At 43.9% G+C, this 24,395-nt stretch overlaps 1 pseudogene across 1 annotated transcript in view; it reads right to left on the reverse strand.

The window, feature by feature from the left end:
* The window catches only part of LOC308269541 (B-cell receptor-associated protein 29-like), a 28,922-nt pseudogene extending 15,851 nt beyond the window's left edge, over positions 1–13,071 (reverse strand). Inside the window, exon 1 of the transcript in view lies at positions 12,508–13,071. The product of the transcript in view is annotated as a B-cell receptor-associated protein 29-like (transcript). The remainder of the gene's footprint in view (positions 1–12,507) is intronic.
* Positions 13,072–24,395: the final 11,324 nt, after the last annotated feature.

Below are 24,395 nucleotides of genomic sequence, written 5' to 3' on the forward strand. Positions count from 1 at the left end.
CTTGTGGCTGTGATGTTAATTATTGCTAGTTTTTTTTTGTGTGTTAGAGCGATTTGTGTTCCCAAAGTGTACAGGATTTCTAAAATATAAAACTTAAGAAAGCATTTTACCACGCTAATGGCATGTAAAACAAAACTGGTACTATTGATAGCATTTTTAGGTTTTATTTGTGTGTTCTTAACTGCATTTTGACCATCTTCTTTATACAAAGATACAAATGAGATTTTTTTTTTATTCCTGATAATTCTTTTTTGTGTAACTGTTTTCTGTTAATGTTTGACAGAAGTACAAGACCCAAACAGTGTATTTAGATGATAACTGTCATCTGCAAAACAGCTTAAAAAAAGGATTGGTTAAAAACTGACCTTCTTGGTCTTAAACAATTGATAGTTAGAAAACAATCAGTAAATAAAAGAGCTAAGAAACAATAGCCATTATTTTGGCCCTCACCCTCCAAGGTCAGATAAAACACAATAAATCACTTGACCAGATCTGGAAGATCAGGAAGCCTCCAGAGATTAGGAGCCATCAAAACATATTTTGCAAAAAGGAGGGTCACTCGCCAGGCGTACGCTTGTAATCCCCGCGTGCTTGGGAGGCTGAGACAGGAGGATCGCACGGGTTCGAAGCCAGCCTCAGCTACTTAGTGAGGCTCTCAGCAACTTAGTGAGACCGTGTTTCCAAATAAAATATTAAAAAAAAGGTCTGGGAGTATAGTCCAGAGGTAAAAAGCCTCTGGGTTCCACCCCCAATACCACCAAGAAAAAAAAAAGGAGGGTCACTAAAGAGGGGACTATCCCTTTTGCTTCAAGAGAAGCCATATGGTCAGCAAGGCCATGACCCATCCTGGCAGATGGCACAACTGGTAGAGGAAAAGCCTTAAAAAACCCTGAAGAGCAACCCTGAGGAGCCTTGACTGAACTTGACAGCAAAATAATGTTATAAAAGTTGATGTTTGTTCAACATTAGCTTACCTACTTAATCTTGAACATCCACAGAAAAGTATAACCAGAGACAAGAGACAAGTGTGCTATTTCAGAGGTAACAAAAAAAGGAGCTGTACTAAAGCCATTTATAATGGTACTTATTTTAGACTCACAGAAGAAATAAGATATGACACTAATGTCCCAAACCTCTCTCTAGCTAAGTTCTTATTAGATGCTTAAAGTTAAACTGGTTCTTCTTGAGGTTTTACAGGTCCACGACCGCAAGATAATAAAGGGGAGATTTCTATTCCTATAAACTCCTGGAGGATGAGTCCTATTCAAAACCCTAAAGACAAAAAGAATCTGTTTAGCTAAGTTAAAGACAATATGCTTGGTTAACAGATGACTCTACCAAATATGTAAAATATGTAAACACAGAAAGATTAGTAGTCTCATAATAAGAAATTGTATGTTGTAGCTGGGCACACTTGTAACCCTAGTACTTGGGAGGATAAGACAGGAGGATCACAGCCTCAGCTATTTAGTGAGGTCTTCTGCAACTTAGTGAGACCTGTTTCAAAATAAACAAGCTCAGAGGTAGAATTCCTGTGAGTTCAATCCCCAGTTCCACACACATACACATACCAGAAAGATAGAGAGAGAGATTGGGGGGGGGGGAACATGGTGGCACATGCTTGTAATCCCAGCATTTGGGAGGCTGAGACAGGAGGATCGTGGTTTGCAGACAGCCCTCAGTTACTTATTGAGGCCCTTTGCAACTCAGTGAGACCCTGTTTCAAAACAAAAAATAAAAAATAGGGCTGGGGGTGTAGCTCAAAGATAGAATGCCCCTGGGTTCCATCCCCAGTAGCGAGAGAGAGAGAGACAGACAGACAGACAGACAGACAGACAGACAGACAGACAGACAGACATCGTATGTTGTGCTTCAAGTTTTGTGCCACAAAGACTTTTCATAATGTTATATGTAATTATTCATGGTCTGTTTTAAATGGATTGGCTACTTGACTTCCAATTTAAAATTCTAATAGGTGGATGGCCCAAGGTAGAGTTGATATCTGGATTATTTTTACAATGTTCTAATGTGTTAGTTTGTGTTAGTTTTTCATGTAGATGTTAACTGCAACCACAATACCATAGAGAAACAGATGGATGACTTTGTCAACTAGTAAGCCAAGATAACCAGGCATGTAAACATTGAGTCAACAACTCTGACCACCAATTTAGCCAGATGAGCACACCAAAAGTGTAGACACTTAGGAAAAGCTACCTGCAGATCATCATGTTCCTGAAGCCAGAACTTCAGCCCTCCCACTACAGATGATTATAAAAACAAAACTGCATCTAAACAACTTCTTCTTCTATAGTCATCTAGATCATCCACCCCCATAAGACCCTGACTGCAGTACTCCAACAGCACCCCCTATCAGCTCGAAGCAGCCAGAAAAGATTTTCAGCCCATTTCCCTAACATCAGTTAGGGTTACTTTATCAGAGGGAGGACATGGGGCAGAGGACCTGGAAACAGGAAGTTATAAGATGCAATCAATATAAAGAACAGAAACAGGTTAGGTTAAAATATAAGAGTAACAATGACCAGGAAAAGACTATGGAAACTAGAACAAAGCTTCTGCTTCTTCTGTGGGCTGCATTCTGAGGACAACCTGTGAAAACAAGGATGGAGGAGGCGAGCAGACAGTTGGTACCAGTAATTAGAAGGGCCCACTGACCTTGAGAAAATAGAGGTTCAGGTTAAGGACTGAAACTGGGCAAAAGGACACTGGTCCCCCAAGACTCAATTCTGACCAATCACTAAAGAGCAGATAAGAAAGAAAAAAATCTCAGTAAGATATAAAATCCCACCTCCCAAGAACTCCCAAGATTACTCTCTTTTGGGGACCCCCCAGTGTGTAGGGAGCTGTTTTTGTCTTCTTTCTTTGACTTAAAATAAACTTTTAATATTTCTCTACCCTTCATTAGTCCTTGGACTTCATTCATCAAAATCCACTTGACAAAAACCTTGTATCATTTTGGTACCCCAGGTGGAACCACAGGGAAAGGAACCAGTGAAGAAAGAATTTGGTTACACATGGAGGCTTGAGGGCAGCGAGGAGGTGAACCAAAAGCACGGGCTCTTCCAATCTTGCCAGGCCCAGATCAAAGGCCTCTTTGTTTACAGCTCAGACTTCTACAAGGAATTCTCCTCCCCTGCATCCCAAGGGAACCCTGGGCTGTTCCACTAGCATATGGGGGTCTCCAGTCTTCCCACCCCCAACTAGAGAATGGCCAGTTCTTATCAAGCCACAAAGTTTCCTTCTTTCTTTCTTTCTTTCTTTCTTTCTTTCTTTCTTTCTTTCTTTCTTTCTTTCTTTCTTTCTCTCTCTCTCTTTCTTTCTTCCTCTCTTTCTTTCTTTCTTTCTTTCTTTCTTTCTTTCTTTCTTTCTTTCTTTCTTTCTTTCTTTTCTTCCCTTCTTTTTCTTTTTGTACTGGAGACTGATCCCAGAGGCATTCTACCTATGACGTACACCCCCAGCCAGCCTTCTTTTATTTTTTATTTTGAAACAGTTTTTGCTAAGTTGCTGAGAGCCTAAATTGCTGATGCTGGCCTCAAACTTGCAATCCTCCTGTCTTGATACTGGGATTACAGATGTGTGACCCCACACCTGACATGCCGCAGAGTTTCTTAGAGGCTGGTTGGCTCCCGCACAAGGGTCAGGACTACAAGGGAGCTGGGATGGGAGGAGGGGCTGTGTCAGGGAGAATCAGAGTGGGCCTAAAGTGACTTGACTGCTCTGCAGTCAAATATGCTTTACTTCCTTCAGAAGCAGAGAGTAAAACACTTATCAGTGGTTTATTTTTATATTATTTAAAAGAGTTTTGTGGCAAGATGAGGTGGCACACTCCTGTAATCTCAGCTACTCAAGAGGCTGAGGCAGGAGGATCCAAGTTTGAGTCTAGCCTGGATAACTTAGTGAGATCCTGTCTCAAAAAATAAAAATTAAATGGGCTGGGGATTTAGCTCCGTGGCAAATTGCTCTTGGGTTAATCCTTAGTATTGAAAAGTGCAATTATTAAATTAAATATTAATTAATATTTTAATTAATCACATTTATTTAAATGCTAATTATCTTTGAAGGACTCAGGATTCCTCCAACTACTTGCTGATACTATCTCCCTGTCTTCTTCCCATAATCCTTCCAACCTCCACAGCATCAGGGAGAATGTGGTGACTGGGAAATAGGCCAACTGGGTTCTCGATGGATGCCCCTGCACTTGACTCCCATCCCTCTCATCTCAGACTGGAGCCTAGAAAGAACTAGAATGTTCAGGAAGGAGCACTGGCTCTAAGGAGTTCTGCAGGATGAAGCCGACTGCACCGGGGTAGGGAATCAAGTCATCTCCTGCTCCTTTCCTAATCTCTTGCTAGAAACTTCCAAGACTCAGTTTTTCCCCCATTTTGTACCTTGGACCTTCTGGACTTGGAGTTTACCTCCTTTCTGAGAGTACGGATGGTTGTCTAAGCCTGGGAAGAATGTGATTTCCAGCCCTGCAGGAGCCTGGATCTCCGTGGCTTCATTTTCGTGCCCCCTTTTCCACCTTTGCAAGGGTGAGCACCACGCAGGTCCCAGACAAGCATGGCTTCTCCTGCTCACCTGGGCCTCTCTCACCCAGTCTCCTGAGGTGGCCCTAGCCTCTGCTCTTGCTTCAGCACAGGCTGTCTTCAGACCCTGGCCAAGTGGCCCAGGTTCATAGACAATTCCAGACACTTCTCAGAGCAAATCAGAGTGGCTGAAGGATTCTGGGGCTTGTGATGGTGGAAAGTTCAGGCCTAAATGAATAGAAACTACCTAAGACACCAGGAAGCCTGGGAGGGTGGCACATGCCTGCAACCCCAGTGCTTGGGAGGCTGAAACAGTGCAGGTTCTAGGCCAGCCTCTGCAACTTAGTGAGACCCTGTTTCAAAATAAAAATAAAAAAAGAAAGAGCTGGGGATATAGCTTGGAGGTAAAATGCCCCTGGGTTCAATCCCCAGGACAAACAAAAAACAAGCAAAAAACAAGCCAATAGATCACACCAGGACAGCAGGGTGTTGTGTAAATAATAATAATTTTCAGTTTTTGCATTTTTTGTTTTTTTTATTCTTCATTTTCTTTTATATTTAGGTCTTTATAAGACAAGGAAGTAATTCTCTTGTCTAAACACTCAAACAACCTAAATTACATTAACATTATAATCACTACCTCTAAATGAATATTTTTTTAAATTTTTTATTGGTGGATTATATTCATACATCATATTGGGGCAAAAAACTTGTGTGCACATACATGTACACATCACCCATTTAGCCCCTACCCAATTCCCACCCCATTCCCTCCCCATCCCTCCTTCCCATGGTGGCTTAGTAATTGACTTCAATATGTTTAAGTACATTGTATGTTTTAGAGAATTTCCTTTTTCCTCCCTCCCATCCTCTCATTTAGGTTGTCTTGTTTGTTCCTTTCTAGGATTTCCTTTTTCATCTAGAGTTCCTCTTATGATCCATTTCTCCTTAGCTTTCACATATTAGGGAAAACATCCAATTTCTTATGTTTTGTGACTGAGCATCCAATTTCTTATGTTTTGGTTGAGTTTGTTGGGTTTTCTAAATATAGTATCATGTCATCTGCACATAGTGAAAGTTTGAGTTCTTCTTTTCCTATTTGTACTCCTCTGATTTCCTTTTCTTGCCTTATTGTTCTGGCTAGAGTCTCTAGTACTATATTGAAGAGAAGTGGTAATAATGGGCATCCTTATCTCGTTCCTGTTTTTAGGGGGAATTCTTGAAGTTTTTCCCCATTTAATATGATGTTGGTGGTGGGCGTATTATAGATTGCCTTTATGATGTTGAGATATGTTCCTTCTATTCCAATTCTCTGCAGTGTTTTTTTTATCATAAATGGATGTTGGATTTTATCAAATGCTTTTTCAGCATCTATTGAAATAATCATGTGATTTTTTTGTCTTTGATTCTATTTATATGATGAATTACATGGATTGATTTTCATATATTGAACCAGCCTTGCATCCCTGGGATGAACCCTACCTGGTCATGGTGTATGATTTTCTTGATGTGGTTTTGAATGCATGTTGCTAGTATTTTGTTTAATAGTTTTGCATCCAAGTTCATCAGAGATATAGGCCTGTAGTTTTCCTTCCTTGAACTGTCTTTATTCTGTTTGGGTATTAGCGTGATATTGGCTTCATAGAATGTATTTGGGAGAGTCCCACTTTTTTCTATTTCACGAAATAGTTTGAGGAGTATTGGGGTTAGCTCTTCTATAAAGGTTTTATAGAATTCATTTGGAAAACCATCTGGTCCTGGGCTTTTCTTTGATGGTAAGCTCTTTATTGCTGTTTCAATCACTTTGATTGTTATTGGTTGGTTTAAGTGTTCTATATCTTCTTGACTCAGTTTAGGAAGGTTGTATTTATCTAGGAATTTGTCAATTTCCTCCAGATTTTTCATTTTGTTGGAGTATAGTTTTTCAAAGTAGTTTCTGATAATCCTCTGGATTTCTACACTGTCAGTAGTAATTTCTCCTTTTTCATCTCTTATCTTCATAATTTGGGTTGATTCTCTCTTTTTTTAGATTGGTTAATGATTTATCTATCTTGTTAGTTTTTTCAAGAAACCAGCTTTTGGTTTTGTTGATTTTCTGTATTATTTTTTTATCCTCTACTTTATTAATTTCTGCTCTACTTTTAATAATTTCCTGTCTTCTACTGGCTTTGGAGTTCAATTGTTCCTGCTTTTCAAGGGCTTTGAGTTGTGTTGTTAGGTTATTTATTTGAAGATTTTATGTTTTTCTTATGTGAGTGCTCAGTGTTATAAATTTTCCTCTTAATACTGCCTTCAAAGTGTCCCAGAGGTTTTGATATGTTGTATCTTTATTTTCATTTGTTTCTAGAAATTTCTTGATTTCACCTCTTACATCTTCTATGACCCATTCTTCATTCAGAAGTGTGTTGTCCAGTCTCCACATGTTTATGTGGTTTCTCTCGGTCTTCTTATAGTTGATTTCTAGTTTCATTCCATTATGGTCTGAAATGAAACAGGGAACTATGTAACATTTTTTGAATTTGCTAGTGCTCATTTTGTGTCCCAGGATGTAATCTATTTTGCAGAAGGTTCTGTGAGCAGCTGAGAAAAATGTAAACTCCTCTGTAGTTGGATGAAATATTGTATATGTGTCCAACAAGTACATTTGATTAATGGTGTTCTTTAGTTCTGAGGCATCTTTACTGACCTTTTGTCTAGATGATTTGTCTAATGGTGTGAGAGGGGTGTTGAAGTCTCCTAGTATTATTGTATTAGGATTTATATGTGACTTCATGTCATAAAGAGTTAGTTTTATGAAAGTAGCTGCACCTATGTTTGGTGCATATATGTTGATTATTGTTATTTCCTCTTGCTGGATTATTCCTTTTACCAGTAAAATATAACCTTCTTTGTCTATTCTAATAAGTTTGGGTTTGAAGTCTAGCTTGTCTGATATCATAGTTGCTACTCCTGCTTGTCTTCGAGTTCCGTTAGCAAGGATTACCTTGCTCCAGCCCTTTACCTTGAGTTCATTACTATCGTTACTTGTAAGGTATGTTTCTTGTAAGCAACAGATGGATGGATTCTGTCTTTTAATCCATTTTGCCACTTTATGTCTTTTTATTGGGGAGTTGAGACCACTTACATTCAATGTGATTATTGAGAGATAATTTTTAATTTCTAACATGTTAAGATTTTATTTCTGTTTGAAATACTGTTTATTCTTCTTTGCTTAGTTGTCTGCTGGATGGAAAATCTTGTTTCTCTGGTTCTGGTGTGTATTACCTATTTCTTCTTTGTAGTTAATCTCTTTGAGTATTTTCTCTCGCGCTGGTTTTGAAGACATAAATTCCTTCAGTTTCTGTTTGTCATGGATGCTTCTTATTTCCCCATCTAATTTGATAGATAGTTTTGCTGGGTAGGAAATTTTTGCCTGGAGGTTGTTTTCTTTCAGAGTTTGCAATATGTTACTCCATGCCCTTTGGCTTTCATGACTTGGTTTGGGAAGTCTGGAGTGATTCTAATTTGTTTTCCTCTGAATGTGACTTGGCCTTTTGTTTTGTTGCCTTTATGATTCTCTCTTTGGCTTCCACATTGGTCATTTTGGCAATTATGTGGCATAGGGAACCTCTTCTCTGATCCTGTCTAAAGGGAATTCTATAAGTTTCCTGAACCTGTGTATCAACCTCATGCTCTATGTTTGGAAATTTTCTGCTTTTACTTCCTTGAAAAGATTATTGATCCCTTTGGTTTCACCTTCTTTTCCCTCCTCTATTCTGAATATTCATAGCTTAGCTCACTTTAATGGGCCCATCTTCCTTAAATGTCAAATTCCTGCTGTCAGATTTTTTTTTCTAAGTTAGAAATTATCAAAGCTATGCAAAGTCCTTGGGGGTGCAGTGCTGTTTTTTTTTTTTTTTTTTTTTTGCCTGTAGGGGCCACTATTTCACATATAGTTGTTGAGTGCGCTGATCTGGAACTGTGGCGGGCATGGTGAACTCGCCATCGCCACTGGCAATATGGTGCCGCTGCCATGCCCTCGGCCATGAGGCTGGCGTGTTTCCTCTCTGGTTTTGAGCTCCATTCTGTGTCCCTGGAAGGCGTGATGAGCTTGGCCACTGGGTGTTTTAGCCGTTCTTTTTGCTGAAAGAACTGGTGAATTACACCCGAATGATCCGCAGCTGCTCACTTCAGCTCCTTGTTTACTTTTCCTCTCTGGAGTCTGGTGCTGTGAGGCAAGATGCCGCTGGAGTGGCTCCACCGCCACAAAGTGGGCGGGTTTCTTTTCTGGTCTCTGGTTGTTCTTCTACTCTTCTTTTTCTCTATTCCTTGTATTTACAGTTCTTATTTCTCTGCTGATAGTATTTTCTGGCTATGAAAAGCGCTGATTTTGTGGCGGTAGAGAATGAGTGTTAACAGGACTCGTAAACACCGCTTTTCTCGGTCGCCATCTTCCCAGAAGTCTCTAAATGAATATTTTATTTATTTATTTATTTATGTATTTATTTATTTAATTTGGTGGTGGTACTGGGGTTCCTGGAAGCCCTTCTACCTCCGGGCTACAATCCCAGATCTATTTTACATTTTTTTATTTGGAAACAGAGTCTCTTAAGGCAGCGAGGCTGTCTCCAAACCAGTGCGATCCTCCTGTCTCCGCCTCCCAAGTGCGGGGATTACAAGCATGCACCACCATGCCCTGCTCTAAATGAATATTTTAAATGAAAAATAGCATTTTAACATTTAGCTTTTAGAATATAGAAACATTTGAGAGAAACTGTATGACACTAGTGTATGTATATTTGAGGTAATAGCTGTAAAATTATTAGCTCTCACAACCATAGAATACACTGCTTTTTTGGATATTGACTTTTTTTGGGCAATTATTCATTATTTTTTTTTGTAATCATACATCACTTTGGAATACAAGACTTGAGAGGATATACAATCACATATCATCCAATAAGCCCTCATCCAATCCCCATCCCATTCTTCCCCCCCTCGATCCCATGCTTAATTGGTGATTATCTTCGATATAATTGTTTACGCATCTCATGAGTTTTAAAGATATTCCATCCTCCCCCAACCCCTCCCCTCTGATTGGTCACCTTAATTGCTTCTCAATAGGGCCCTTTCTACTACTCGACCTCCTCCTGTTACCCCTTTCCTCCTAGTTCTTGCTAATTAGGGGAAGCATCTGGATTTTATTTTCTGTGCTACTTCTCTGTGCATGCCGCATTGCAAGTTCCAATCCCATTCTTGATGGCCCCAGTAGTAGCCTGGCCACGCGGAGGACTCTGATCCCGACCTCGCTGGCTCCAGCACTGGCCTTGCCTCATGGGAAGCCCCAATCCTGGCCTTGCTGGCCCCCGCACCGAATTAACCCCTCGGCTGACTCCTCTCCCGGCCTCAGAGGCCCCAGCACCGGCCTAGCCTCACTACAGGCTCCGATCCCGACCTCGTTGACCCTGGCACTGGACTAACCCCTCGGCAGGCTCCTATCCTGGTCTCGCAAGTCCCAGCTCCATACTTGCCTCACAGCAGTTCCCAATCCTGGCCTCACTTGCCCAGGCACCGGCCTTACCCCTCAGCAGAGTCCAATCCCAGCCTCATAGGTCCCAGCACCAGCCTTGCCTCGCGGCAGGCTCCGATCCCAGCCTCACTGGCTCCGACACTGGCCTAACACATCAGCTGGCTCCAATCCCGGTCTCGCTGACCCCAGCACCAGCCTAACCCCTCAACAGGCTCCGATTTTGGCCTCGGAGGCCTCAGCACCGGCCTTGCCTCATGGCAGGCTCCGATCCCAGACTCCTTGGCCCCGGCACTGGCCTAACCCCTCAGCAGGCTCCAATCCCGGCCTGGGAGGCCCCAGCACCGGGCTTGTCTCACGGCAGCCTCCAATCCTGGCCTCGCTGGCCCCAGCACCGGCCCAAACCCTCGGCAGGCTCCAGTCCCAGCCTTGGAGGCCCCAGCAGCAGCCTTGCCTCACGGCAGGCTCCCATCACTGCCTCGCTGACCCTGGGACCGGCCTAACCCCTCGGCGGGCTCCGATCCCGGCCTTGCTGGCCCCAGCACCGGCCTTTAACCCTTAGCACACTCCAATCTGAGCACCCTCTTCACCCAGCAGGTTGTCCCATGTTCCCAAGGGTGCGTGGTGGTAGTATTCTGCCTCTGACGTAATTTCTTCAAAAGTTCCAGGTGTATTACGTCAGATCTCTGCCTCCCCTGAGTACTTGCCACTGCCAATGTGACTGCCTCCACCATTTCAAATCTTTCCCAAGCTCTTTTCCCATACCGCATAATGTCCATTGTTCCTAAGCATGCACGACAGTAGCATTCAACCTTTGGGGTAATTTCTTCAGAGGATCAGGGTTGGATCAGATGTCTGCCTCTCCCAAATCCAAGTCTCTACTGCCATCTCGGCCACTGCTGCCGCCACCGCCTTCCTCCTAGGTCTCCGCTAGACTCTCTCCTTACAGGTGATGTCCAGGATTCTTAACGATGTAGAGAAGCAGCAGTCCTCCTTCGCGGGGAATTTTTCCAAAAGTTCCAGTTAAGATGGATATGTTTTGTCTGCATCTCCAATATTCTAGCTGCCGCCGGGGCCATCTTAACCTCTCTCAAATATTTTTCTTTTTTCGTCCCCCCCCCCTTTTTTTTTAAATAAGAGAAGAGAGTATGTGTGGTTTGGGGAGGATGTGGGATCAGGCACTTGATAGCGATGAAAATTTTATTTTTCTTTCTGGGTGGGAAGGGGGATGCCTAAGGGAGCCCCGCCCGGGTTGGGGCCATGTGGCCTGGACATCCGGGGCCTTCTGGGTGGGGGGGTCGCCCGCACCTGCCCACCCTCCCGGGGTTAAGGCCATGCGGCCCGGCTGGATATTGACTTTTTAAGTCAAGAAGTCTATACTGTAAAATAAATTCATTTCAGTGCTATGACAGTTAAGTGAGCAGATGTAAACTCTATTACCAGATGAACTCTCAAGTTCACCCAAGGTAGACTATTTACAGAGTATTGTTAGCACAAATATCCACTAAAAAGAGTACAACAGGTATAGGAACATAGTAAGAAAATATAATTAGCAATATAGTTGTCTTAAAGTAAATCATTGTACCATCAAGCTGAAGAAAAAATGATTAAGGTCTTTACTTCCCCTGTTGTTTTTGACTCTTCTGTATTAACACAGTGGCTACTTTTATCATTTAACCTAATTTAATGATCCTGTGAACAAACTTATTGATACTGAATACTATTTTCAAACATACATCATCATTATTATCTGATTAATGAAATAATTATTGAAAACTGATCCAAGCTTTCAAGGCTATTAATCGTTTCATGCAATTAAAAAAAAATCTAACTTTGGAAGTAACTGGCTAACACATTCTTCAATATTTACATAGTGATCACCATGTTGTGATCACTATATAAATATTGCATTTAACATGTCTGTTTATTTTTAAAGAGCTAGAATACACACTTTGTATCCAAAACATTATCAAGTGTTTGGCCAGTCATAGTACTATTAGTACTATTTCTGAACTGAATTTTAAATTTTCTAGTGGCTACCATGATAGCAAATTTATTATCTTGAAAGGTGTATCACAATCTTCTTTCATAAAGTTCACAGGTCTTTCTTATTGCCTTTTTCTAAGCAATTCTGAAGTTCTGAGTGTTCTTTCAAGAGTTGATTTTATTATTTCGAGAGTCTCTCTGCATCTTCATTGTCATCACATCAGTCTTCTTTAACCTCGTTTTCACCGGGCATGGTGGCGCATGCTTGTAATCCCCACGCTTGGGAAGGCTGAGACAGGAGGATCACCCAGGTTCGAAGCCAGCCTCTGCTGGCTTAAGAGACCCTGTTTCCAAATAAAATATATAAAGTCCATCTGGGAGTGTAGCCTGGATGTAGAAGGCCCCTGGGTTCCATTCCCAGTACCATCAAAAAACAAAACAAAACCCAAAAACAACAACAACAACAAAAACCCCAGTTTTCAGTTTTTCCTGGTCTTCTACTACTTTTTTTAATTTTCTGTTTCCAAATGTATTCTTCATCACTGCCATGGACTCTTAAGATCTGTTTTAGCTCTTCATTCTCTTCCATGAATTTTCTTGCAGCCTTATTAGTACTTTCTGCTTGAGATTTAAGCACTTCGGGTAGTTCTTTTGCTGGCTGAGTAATAAGTATAACCAGAGGTCTCAACACTAGCCAAAAAAATAATGAAAATCCAGAAATGTAAAGATTTCTTTGAGAACAAAAGAGCTTCATCTGTGTATGTTCATAGGCACCAAGTTTGCTAGTTGAGCCCTTTTCAACAGAATGAATAAAGCATATTTTCTTACTTCTCTCAGAACATCTAGAAAGAGAACAATCAGTAGGATTATAATGGTAAGGAAAGCCTTGTTCCAGAAAGTTGCGATTTTACCCCAGACATTAAATGAAAAAATCTTCTGCCATCTCTGAGTAGGAATAAAAGACAGACAGAAGAGTAAAATAAGTCCTATTTCAGCATAAAGGAAGCTTGCCACTGCCACCCATTGGACTGTCATTTTCCCCTTCACACCTGCTGCCTGGCCAGCCACTGCCACTGGCCAGCGGAGTCGGGATGCAAAGTGGAGGTGCACTTGGGCCCCGTGCCTGGCCATGAGCAAGAGCCTGAGTGCGAGCCCAGTGTTTGCATTTTAAAAGTATCAAAGTGATCATTGTAGCTAAAGTCAGGACTCTAGACGTTTTTATTTCTTTACACTTTTGTGTGTGTGTGGTACTGGGGATTGAACTCAAGGACATTCTGCCTCTAAGCTACATCCCCAGCCTGTTTTATTTCTAAACAGGTTCTTGCTAAGTTGCTGAGGGCCTCACTAAGTTGTTGAGGCTGGCCTTGAACCTGCGAACATACTGTCTCAGCCTCTTAAGTACTGGAATTAGAGGTGTGTGCTACCGCTTCCAGCTTTTTAAAACACTTTAACTGTTATGATTGCTTTTGAGTACTAGTGTTTTCAAAGCTTGCCACTTGGAAAGGTTTTACTCTGGTACCCAGGGCTCTGAATTGTCTCTAAGTGAGAAGAGAAGCAGCTTGGAAGAGTCAGCCCCTCATGGCCCTCAAAATGAGGGTGGAGGGCAACAGAGTGTGTCACAGAAAGAGTGTAAAGCTAAGGGGCTCGAGTCCCAGCCCCAGAGCTGTCATTTGCTAACTGGAGGGCTTTAGGCTAACCCTCTCTGCACCTCCATTCTCTCCTCCAGGATGGACATAATACTATCTAACTATTATCTACCTACTTTATTATTAATATTATTATTAATTAATAATATTATTAATAGGTTATTATTAATAGGTTAATATTATTAATAGGATATTATTAATAGGTTACTCTGGCAGATTGCAATGATGGTAAGTGGTTTGCAGATTCAAAGTGTGTTAAAAATAGTCATTCCATCTACATTAGTCATGATTCAAGAAGAATAGAGCAAATCTGGAGTGACCACTAGAAGCATTGCCGATGGCACCTCATCCATCTCCTGGCCTCCAGTCCAACCCCAAGGTATCTGGAGAAGGAGACCTTTGTCCTCCTTGTTCTAATTCTGGGCTCACAACTTTTCTTTTCACTAAGTTACTGAGGCTGGCTTCAAACCTGCAATCCTCTTGTCTCAGTCTTCCAAGTACTGGGATTACAGGCATGTGCCACCATGCCCAGCTGGTGAATGTATTCTTCATGTTGCTAGAATGACCAGCTTTGGGTTGCATGACTGACAATGTTTTAAAGTTCACTCAAGGCTAATTTCTGCAAGAATCTCATTGCTTTACAAACAAACAGCACCAGGTCCACGTGGGGATAGGTTTCAAAGGGCCCCCACCATGTCATAGGGCTGCCTGGTCACTGTGGGGGCCATGAGGACTGTCTTCAGCACGACCACTGCCTCCCCTCTGGCCAAGGCAGAAAGCAGCCCAGCATGCTCTTTCTGTCCTTGGGCACTCTGTCCTTGCGGCCTGTGAGTTGGAAATTGGCTCTCCTTGGACAGCTCTCAAGCCCTGCATTTTTTTCAGCGCCTCTCACCAGCCCCACAGATGGATTTACCTTCTCTGCGTGCGACGTTTGGCTGTTTCTGTTTCAGGGAATGGTGAGCTCAATAAGCCCCACTGTTCTACCAGGCTGACTGAACAGCGCGGCTCTGTGCTCCCAGCCAGTCCACAGGGTCTGGAGTCTTGCCGGGAATTCCAGAGTACAAGAATGTTAGGGCCGGACAGGACCTCGGCCCTCACCCGATCCTGCCCCAACCACTGTGCAGATGGGGAGACTGAGGCCTGGAGAGGGGCAGCTCCGGGAGCATAGATGCCAAGCTTTTGTCAGGTCCAGCACCTCCCTACACAGGCACCAGTGGCCTCTGCAAGCCCTAGCCTCTGGCCCCGCTGTGGAGAGCTCAGGCCCTCCCAGGCAGCTCTCTCCATTGCTGGAATGATAGGGTTATTCTTCCTAATAGTGGGCTAAATTGTTCTCTTTTTGATGTTTACCTGTTTGTGATTTCTCCATGGAGAGATAAGACTGGAACTCAATTGGCCATTAAAGGGAGCAGCACAAACTGTTCAGGGTCATTTTTGAGCAGCCTCTGCTCACCAGATTGGAGAGTGGGCCCCATGCTCTGGGTCTCACATGGACTCTGATCACAGAGCCCTGGATTCAAATCATGCTCTATTGCTTAAGAGCTACATGACAGTGAGCATGTTACTTGTTCTGTTTAAGTTTCATTCCCTCATCTGCAAAAACAGATATTGGTAGTTCCTACCTCCAAAGGGTATCATAAGTACGCAACGCGATAAGCTAAAAGGTGAGGAAGTACAGAGCTGGTGTCAGGTCAGCCTGTAACCACTGTCGGTCTTGATGCTGCTGTAAGAGCACAGCTCTGGATTCATATTGCCCCTCTTTGCACCCCTCATTCCACCACTTACTCTGTATCCTACCTGGCTTCACACAAGTTATTTAACTTCCCTGGACTTCTTATTCTATATAAGTTTGGGTAATTTCAATGTGAAGTTATGAAAAATATTGAACTAAGTTGACTTAAGCAATAATGAACTTCATAAATTCCTAGAACAGAAAACCTAAAGGTCATGAGGGGAGTTGGTCTCAAGAATAGTTTGCTCAAGCCTAAGCTTGTTCCTTGTAATTCTCTGGCTCTGCCTTGCTGATATGGTGGTTCATCTCAATATGGCTCACCTATAATCTTAAATGGCTACCAGCAGTTCTAGGTCTTGTACCTGCACACACCACAGTCTTAAACAAAAAGGAGAGAGTGGTCTTTTTTTCCCTTATCATTAAATCAGTTTGTTCTGTACTTTGTATGGACCAACCTAAAGGAATTTCTCAGACAGGGGTGGTAGAGTTGACCTGATGGGTCCGTATCAACCAGGCCAACCTGCAAGCTGGGACCAGGCTCAACTATATACTCAACCAGTTCATGCACAATGGGGACTGAGTGCAACAGATTCTGGGAGGGAAACCACAGCCTCGTGTGCTAAGGACATTCATAAGGGCTAAGTGAGAGAGTGTATGATGCAGTGTTTAGAGCAGCCCCTGACACAGTGAGTGCCAACCATTGTTATTAGTGTCCTGAGTACACGCCATGAATCCGTTTTCTAATGCTTTGCTGAGGGCCAGTTTGGGTATATATATATTTGTACATATTTATGGGGTAGAGCAGGATAATTCAGTACAGGTATACAATCAGGGTGATCAGCATTTCCATTTCTCCAAGCATCCATCATTTGTGTGAGCTGAGAAACTCTGAATTCTTTTTTAGGTACTTTGAAATATATCACGATGTGTTGAAGACTATAGTTGCTCTACTGTATTTTAGTGACTATAATCACTCTATAGTTACTCTATACAGAACACTAAAACAATTCCTTTTATTTAACTGTATTTGGGTACGAGTTAATCTTTCTGAATCTCCACAAGCCCTCCTCTCTCAGGACCACTATTTTACTCTCTCTTCTGTGAGATTGATAATTTAATTCCACAAATGAATTACAACATACAGTATTTATCTTTGTCTTTCTGTGCCTTCCTCTCCCTCTTCATTCTCTCCCTCCTCCTTCTTCTCTCTTCCTCCTCCTCCTTCTTCTTTTGTGGTACTGGAGATTGAACTCAGGGGATTTCTACCTCTGAACTATACTCCAACCCTGTTTTATTTTTATTTTGAATTAGGGTCTCATTAAATTTACGAGGACCTTACTAAATTGCTAAGACTGGCCTTGAGTCTGCAATGCTCCCGATTTAGCCTCCCAAGTACTGGGATTACAAGTGTGCGCCACCATACCTGGCCTGATTTATTTCAATTAACAGTGTCCTCTAGTTTCATCCACATTGCTGCAAGTAATAGGATTTTATTCCTTTTTATGGTTAAATAATATTTTATTGTATGTATATGCCACATTTTCTTTATCTCTCAATCTATGGACACTTGGATTGATACAGGCCTACTGCTTTCCACGTCACAGCAGTCCCGTGGCTGCAGCTCCCTTTCCCTGTTTCTCTCTTGGGACTTTGCTCAGTCTCTGGTTACTGGGAATCTTTCAGGCCCTACAGCTTTGCCAGCCCACTCCTAACTGTGGCTTCTGCAGTTCCCAAGTCCACTCCCAGTTGTGGTGGACATTGTTCTGCCTGGATATGTATCCCCAGAGCAGTTTCATTCATTCATATATATCAACATTTTAACTTATCTCTCCTAGAGTTGCTTTCAGGCATCCTGGACCCCAGCTTTGTTCTTTCTTTTTCTACTCAAGCACCAGCTCCTTGCCCCAGAGTGGGGTTTGGGGGGAAAGTTTAACATGCTACCCTCTCCTCATCTCACTGTCTCCTGGGGAAAAAAACCTCCTTTCCCCGACAGAAGCTTCAGGGGCATCTCCGCTGTTATGTGCCTTACCAATCTCTGATTCTACGTGGTTTCCTCCCAAGTTTTGGCAATAAAACTGTGGAAGAGTTCTATAAGCAAAGAACTTTATGTGCACAGATGAGGTGAGAACCTACTCATTCCTTATGGTGATTCTGTGGGCTTCTCATTGGCCTTCTTGCTCCAGCAGAAAGCACCTGTCCCATGGCTCTTGGTGGACATGACCGGCAATAGCTCCTAAGCTTCTGATGACTTCTAGATTGGCGAAGCCCATTGCCAGTGCTCAGAAAAACCAATTGGGTCATCTCTTATCCCATTGGCACCATAAAACTTAGCCCTTTTAGATAGCCTGCTATGGGTCTGTTCAACAGCCCAGTGAGGTAGGTGGTGGTGGGGTTTATTGATGATAACAGGTAAGAAAATGAGGGTGGGAAGCTCTAAATGGTTGGTTTGAGACTACCAATGTGGGTTGTAGATGAAGCTCAATGGTAGAACACTTGCCTAGCACACACAAGGCCCTGAGAATTTAATCCCCAGAAAAGAGAGAGAGAGACAAAGGGGGGAGGAGAGAGACAGACACAGAGAGAGAAAGCAGGAAGGGAAGGGAAGGGAAGGGAAGGGAAGGGAAGGGAAGGGAAGGGAAGGGAAGGGAAGGGAAGGGAAGGGAAGGGAGATTTGAATCTGGGCCTTCTTGATTCAGTGCCAGTGTAGATTCATCCTTGCTGATCGGCAAGATTCCTGGAAAGGAGAACCTTGAGAAACCCCAAGTCAGGCCTGCATCTCATGCCCAGCCCTGGCCCTGGCAAGGTGGATACTTGGGGACCATTGTCCATTCTGTCTTAGCCAGAGCAGGGCTCGATGGTAGCAGGACAGAAACATAGCAGGTGGCTAGGCCCGCCTGACCCTGCCCTGCCTTTTCCCTCTGTGGAGGGGATCCTTTGCTACTTCTTTTTTGGAGGAGGCTGATAGTGGGGATTGACCAGGGGCATTCTACCTCCAAGTTATACCCCAGCCCTTATATTCTGAAACAGGGTCTCATGAAGTTGCTGAGGGCCTTGATACGTTGCTGAGGCTGGCCTCAAACCTGTGATTCTCTTGTCTCAGCCTCCTAAGTACTGGGGATTATAGGTGTGTGCCGCTGTTGCACACCTATCCTTAGTGCTTCTATAAACATGGCCACAGTCTGTATCTGATCTCTTAAGCTCCAAATCTCTCTTGGGTGTGCATCTCAGTTTTCTTTCTCCTCTGCCTTCAGTCTCCCAGACAGCCTCCCCGTGTCTCTGTCATACTTCATTTTCCTCTGTCTCCTGGCTTCTGGGTCTCTCTAGACAGCCAGTGCTTCTCGAGTTTTCTCTTTCACTGAAGAGGATTTTACCTTTCACTCTTTCTTTCCCTCCACTGTTCCTTTGGACCTTTTAGGTGCAGTAGGCCTGTGTGAGGCTCTGCGGTGCAGGGGAGAGGGGCTGTGAACTGCCCTTCCAGGCCACTGCTCCCCTTCAGCCCTCCCCCTGGGCCCCTCCTTGATCCACAGGGCTGAGGCAGGCCCAGGGAGGCTGTCAGGGCCGCTTCCCTGGATACAAAAGCTTCTTTCTCCCCCTCGGAGATGAGGTTTCCAGGCAGGTTATTTTTATAGCAGGGCTCAGGCAGTATCCTTCAGAGAAAATAAACAAAGTCACACACACCAGTCCTTCACACCCTTCAGCCCCTTCCCTGGAGAGGGGCCCAGCCTGGCTGAGCCGACATTGGGACGCCCACTGCCCCAGAGGAGCTGTGGAGCTGCTGCTCCAGAGGCAGGGAGGTCTGGGCTGGGGGAGGGGTGCTCAGGAGGGAGACTGACTGACTGAGGTCCTCTATGCCCCAAGCAAGCCGCAAGGAGACAGTTGGAACCCCGGGGTCACCTCACAATCCAAACCAGGGTCTCTAGTTCTGCATCTATAGGGGAGAGTCAAATTCATGTTCAAACTTAAGTAAAAAAAATGTTTTTCTCCTTCCTTCCTTTCTTCCTTCCTTCTTCTTTCTTTCTTTCTTTCTTTCTTTCTTTCTTTCTTTCTTTCTTTCTTCTTTCTTTCTTTGTCTTTCTCTCCTTCCTTTCTCTTTCTTCTTTCTCTTTCCCTCCTCTTTCTTTCTTTCTTTCTTTCTTTCTTTCTTTCTTTCTTTCTTTCTTTCTTTCTTTCTTTCTTTCTTCTTTCCCAGGAGCATTCTACTACTCAGCTACACTCCTAGCCCTTTTCATATTTTTATTTTGAAACAGGGGCTCACTAAGTTGCTGAGGTTGGCCTTGAACCTATAAACCTTCTCTCACAGTTTCCTAAATACTGTTATTAAAGATGTGCACCAATGTGCCCAGACCTAACCCAATTTTTCTTTTTCTTTTCTTTTCTTTTTTTTTTTTTTTTTTTTTGACAGATCTGGGATGTAACCCAGGGGCATTTGACTGCTGAGCTATACCCCCAGCCCTATTTTTTATTCTTTATTTTGAAACAAGGTCTCACTGAGTTGCAAAGGGCCTCCCTGAGTAGCTGAGGCTGTCCATGAACCACAATCCTCCAGTCTCATCCTCCCGAATGCTGGGATTATAAGCATGTGCCACCATGCCTGGCGCCAAATGTTCTAAGTGCTGACCAAGGGCACTGTGCTTGTCTCTTTCACATTCATTTCACATTTTCCTTTCTCACTGAATCCAGCAGAGTTCAGGTCCAGAGATTGTTATTTAGCATCTACCACTATGTGCCAGTCACTGTGTTAAGTGCTGGAGAGACAAGAATAAAGCATACCCCGGAATGGCTGTCCTCTGAGAATGCTCCAGTTGGTGGGTGAGGCATTGATGAAATATGATATCATCAGAACTTGAGTAGGGTTTTTTATTGTGATACTGGGGATTGAAACCAGAGGTATTCTACCCCTGAGTTACACCCCCAGCTCTACTATTTGGTTTTGTTTTTAATTTTGAAACAGGGTTTCACTAGGTTGATGAGATTCTTACTACTTGCTGAAGCTGTCCTCATACCTGCGATCTTCCTGTCTCAGCCTCCCAAGTATTGGGATTACAGGTGTGTGTCAGCATGCCTGGCTCTTGAGTAGGTATTTTTATGCTCATTTTGTAATTGAGGAAACTGAGGCTTGATGAGGTCCAGTGACTTTTCCAGGGAAACATGTGCCTTTGAAGTCAAGGGCATCCAGGATCCAGGAATCAAAGCTCCCTTGAGGCAGGTTTGGTAGGGTAGAGATTTCAGCTGAGGGTGTACAGGTAAGAAGCCTGAGAAGGGATGGGAGAGGGGCCAAGGCACAAAACCATGGGCCATTTTCTTGGGATATCCAGACATTCCTGATCAAGAGTGGTGCCCAGCCAGGCATCATGGTGCACCCTTGCAATCCCAGTACTTGGGAGGCTGAGACAGGAGGATCGCAGATTCACAGCCAGCCTCAGCTACTTAGTGAGGTCCTCCACACGGTGGTGAGGCTCTGTTTCAAAATAAAGGATAAAATAGGGCTAGGGGTATAGCTTAGAGGTAGAATGTCCCTGGGTTCCATCCCTAGTACTGAAAAAAAAAAAATGGTGGCCACAGGTCCCTCAGACTGGAGCATGGGCGGTCAGCAATACCTGGGCTAACAGATCCCAGAAATAAAGTTGTTTTCTGCTCAGGTTGGCTATAGGCTTCCCAAAATTCCTTTATGAAGATAACTCAGGTAAAACACACACACATCTTCATAAAGCATCATAAAGCTGTCAGACATGACAAAAATACACGGTCCCTGCAGTTTCCTCCCAGTGGAAGCAAACAGAGGTCCTTGAGCAATGCTGGGAGTCCACGAAGACAGCCACTGTCCTCTGCCTCCCTGGACAGGGCCTGTCCCCTGACTCCCTCTGCAGAACAGGGATTCCAGATGCCAGGCATTAACACTAATTATTCTTCCTGAGGAGTTTCAATGCATGGCCTCAGGCCCAACACACATTTGGCCTTTTTATGAGTAACTGTGGAATGAAGGAATGTGCCCCTGGTTCAGAAGTTCCAAGTATCACCAGCAGGTAGAAGTTCTAGTAAATTCTCTAGAAGTCAGAGGAGCCCCAAAATAACACATTCTGGCATCTCCATTTCCTTATCTTTAAAGTGGAGCTAATAATATTTCTGTCATTGAGGTACTAAGAGTTTATAGACAAGCAGTGCTGAGCACAGTGCCTGACCCTAGAGTCTTCCTATCTGAGCTCCTGCTGATCCTCTGACCCTCCTCCCCAGGGGTCTTGCTACATCCTTACTCATTCTCAATCTCCCTTTCCTCCTCCTCCTTCCCCTCCTTTTCCTCCCCCTCCTCCATTTTTTGTACTGTAGATTGAACCCAGGGGCATTCTACCTCTAAGCTACATCCCTAGATCTTTTTTATTTTGAAAAGGATCTCACTAAATTGCTGAGGCTAGCCTCACATCGTGATTCTCCTGTCTCAGCCTCTCAAGTACTACGGTTACAGGAGTGCGCCTTCATGCTTGGCCTCACTCATTCTTCAATGAGTCCCTGTGCTGGGACTGGGCTTGGTGATGGGGGTTCAGAGCCTCCTGGACCTAGCCCTATAATTAGGAGTTCACATAATGGAGGCTGGTCAAGTCTAGCCTCTGGGACTTCCAGAATCAGGCAAGATTCTGGAAGGAGCTGGTGGTCCTTCCAAGACCCAGGGCCTTTTCTTCCCCAGACTGAGCAGGGGACTCCCACCTCTTAACTCTCCACCCCTGTCTCAGGTCTCAGTTAATTGTTTTTTGTCGTACTGGGGCTGACATTAGTTATGGTTTAATGGCCTTTTCCTTGTGGCCCCTCTTAGCTGACACCTGGAGGGCCTCGCTGAGCTGCTTTTGGCCTTTTTCTCTCTGCTAATGAGATTTCTAACAAAGCAATGTGTCACTGGAAGTTTGCTGGCAGAGGGACTCCTGGACTGCAGCCTGGGGGACCCAGGCTCTGTGGGGGGAGGGAGGGGATGTGGCCAAGGGAAGGAAGCAGACACAGCATTTCTTTCAGAAAAGGCTGGGAGCTGGGGAAGTGGGTGGGGGCGGGGAGGGATGTGTGCTGGCTGGCCCTGCTTTCCCTCTGGCATGCTCCAGGCTGTCCACAAGCTGGTAGCTGAAGAATTCATCCCAACCCCCACACTTGTAGCCACCTGAGAGAGAGGGCTGAAAGAGCCCTGAACCAAGAAGCGGAGCTGGCACAGGAGACCCTGGGGAAGGGTATACTCCCAGACCTTTTTTTCTATTTTATTTGGAAACAGGGTCTCACTAAGTTGCTGAGAGCCTCACTAAGTAGCTGAGGCTGGCTTCAAACCTGCACGATCATCCTATCTCAGCCTCCTAAGCGCAGGGATTACAAGCGTGTGCCACCACGCCTAGCAATCACAATAGGTTTTAATTAGCACCATGGACCCTGGATGGTAGAGGGGTTTAGTTGAACTCCCAGGGGAGGGGAGAACTTCTTGTCAAAGCTCTTGGAAAGCTTGTTTGTACTGATCAAAAGCTGTTCCATACTGGGTACGTGTTCTTCATCAAGGAGGAGGTCTGGCTGGAGGAAAAGTTGACCATATAAAGTCTCATAAGGGCTAAGTTTTAACGTTGCTGTTGGTGAAACTCTTACCTACAAGACTGCCAGAGGAGGTACCTTCTTTGGTTAAGGCTGTTTCCTGACAGATGAGATGTAGTTTTAGAGTTTAGTTGGTGCTTTTCACTTTGCCTGAGGACTGGGGCCTCCAGGAGAAGTGTAAACAATATTTTATCCCCCAAGCTTTAGCTATTTGTTAGGTTACCTCAGAGACAAAAGATGGCTCACTGTCACTTTGAAGGGGCATGAGAAGTCCAAATCTGGGGATGGTTTCTTGGAGAAGAGCCTCGGCCTCTACAGTGGCTTTTTCTGTCTTTGTAGGGGACACTTCTACATAGCTTGTAAAGCTATCCACAAATACCAACAAATATTTGAGTCCTGACGGGGGTAGTTGAGCAGGGTCTACTGCCTATCTTCTCCTGGGTGTATCCCATGTCTTTGTGCTGGCACTGTCAAGGGCAGTAGCCTCTCTCCTTCTGAATGGCACAAGTCTCAGAAGCCTAAACAACTCTCTCTAAAGTCTTATATGGTTCCTTTCCAGTAAATGACCTTTTGCTAAGGAGAGAGAGACAATTTCTTCCAAAGTGACAAGAGTCATAAAGGCCCTTTAGAACCTTTCACTGTATTGCTTGTGGAAGATGGATGATGGCACCCACTCAGCTCTCCATCTTCTTCTTGGACATATCCCTGTTCCTTGACCCAAGATATTTCCTCAGGGTTGTAGGTGGGGAGATATGTGCCAGAGGGTATGGAGGGAATTAAGGCCAGTTTCATGCTAACTGATCTGGCTGCCCATTTGGCTGTCTTATATGCAGCCTGGTTGCCATGTATAACCTCACTGGTTCCCTTCTCATGCCCTTTGCAGGGAACTACTGCAATTTCTTGGAAAGCTTTATTGCCTTGAGAAATTCTAGTATCTGAGGGCCGTACTTGATTAGGCTATTTTTGGAGGTCAAATTGCCTCTTTCTTTCCAGATAGAGGCATGTGCATGAAGTACCAAGCATGCATACTTGGAGTCTACGAAAATTGTTGCACACTTGTTTTTACTCAATTTAACAGTCTGGGTTAAATCTTATCTCTGCCAGTTATGCAGAGGTTCCCAGTAGGAGGTATTTAGCTTCAATAATTTCTGAGGTAGACACTATTGCATAGCCAGCCTTTCTGACTCCTTCACCCACAAAAGAACTGCCATCGGTAAACCAAACAAAGTCGGGCATGAGAGAGGCTTAGGACTTCCTCACAGAAGTGTTGAGTCCTTCTCTGGAAGAGCAAATAGGCTGACTGAATTTAAGGAGGTGTACTTGTGCAAAGTTACATCTGGGTTTTCTAGCAATAGGGCTTGGTATCTTAGCAATATTCTGTTTGTCAGCCAATACATTCCTTTAAGTTCCAGAAGAGAAGCCAGGGGTATACA

Source organism: Muscardinus avellanarius (genome assembly GCF_963383645.1).
Source record: "Muscardinus avellanarius genome assembly, chromosome: 11".
Classification (NCBI taxonomy): Eukaryota; Metazoa; Chordata; class Mammalia; order Rodentia; family Gliridae; genus Muscardinus; species Muscardinus avellanarius.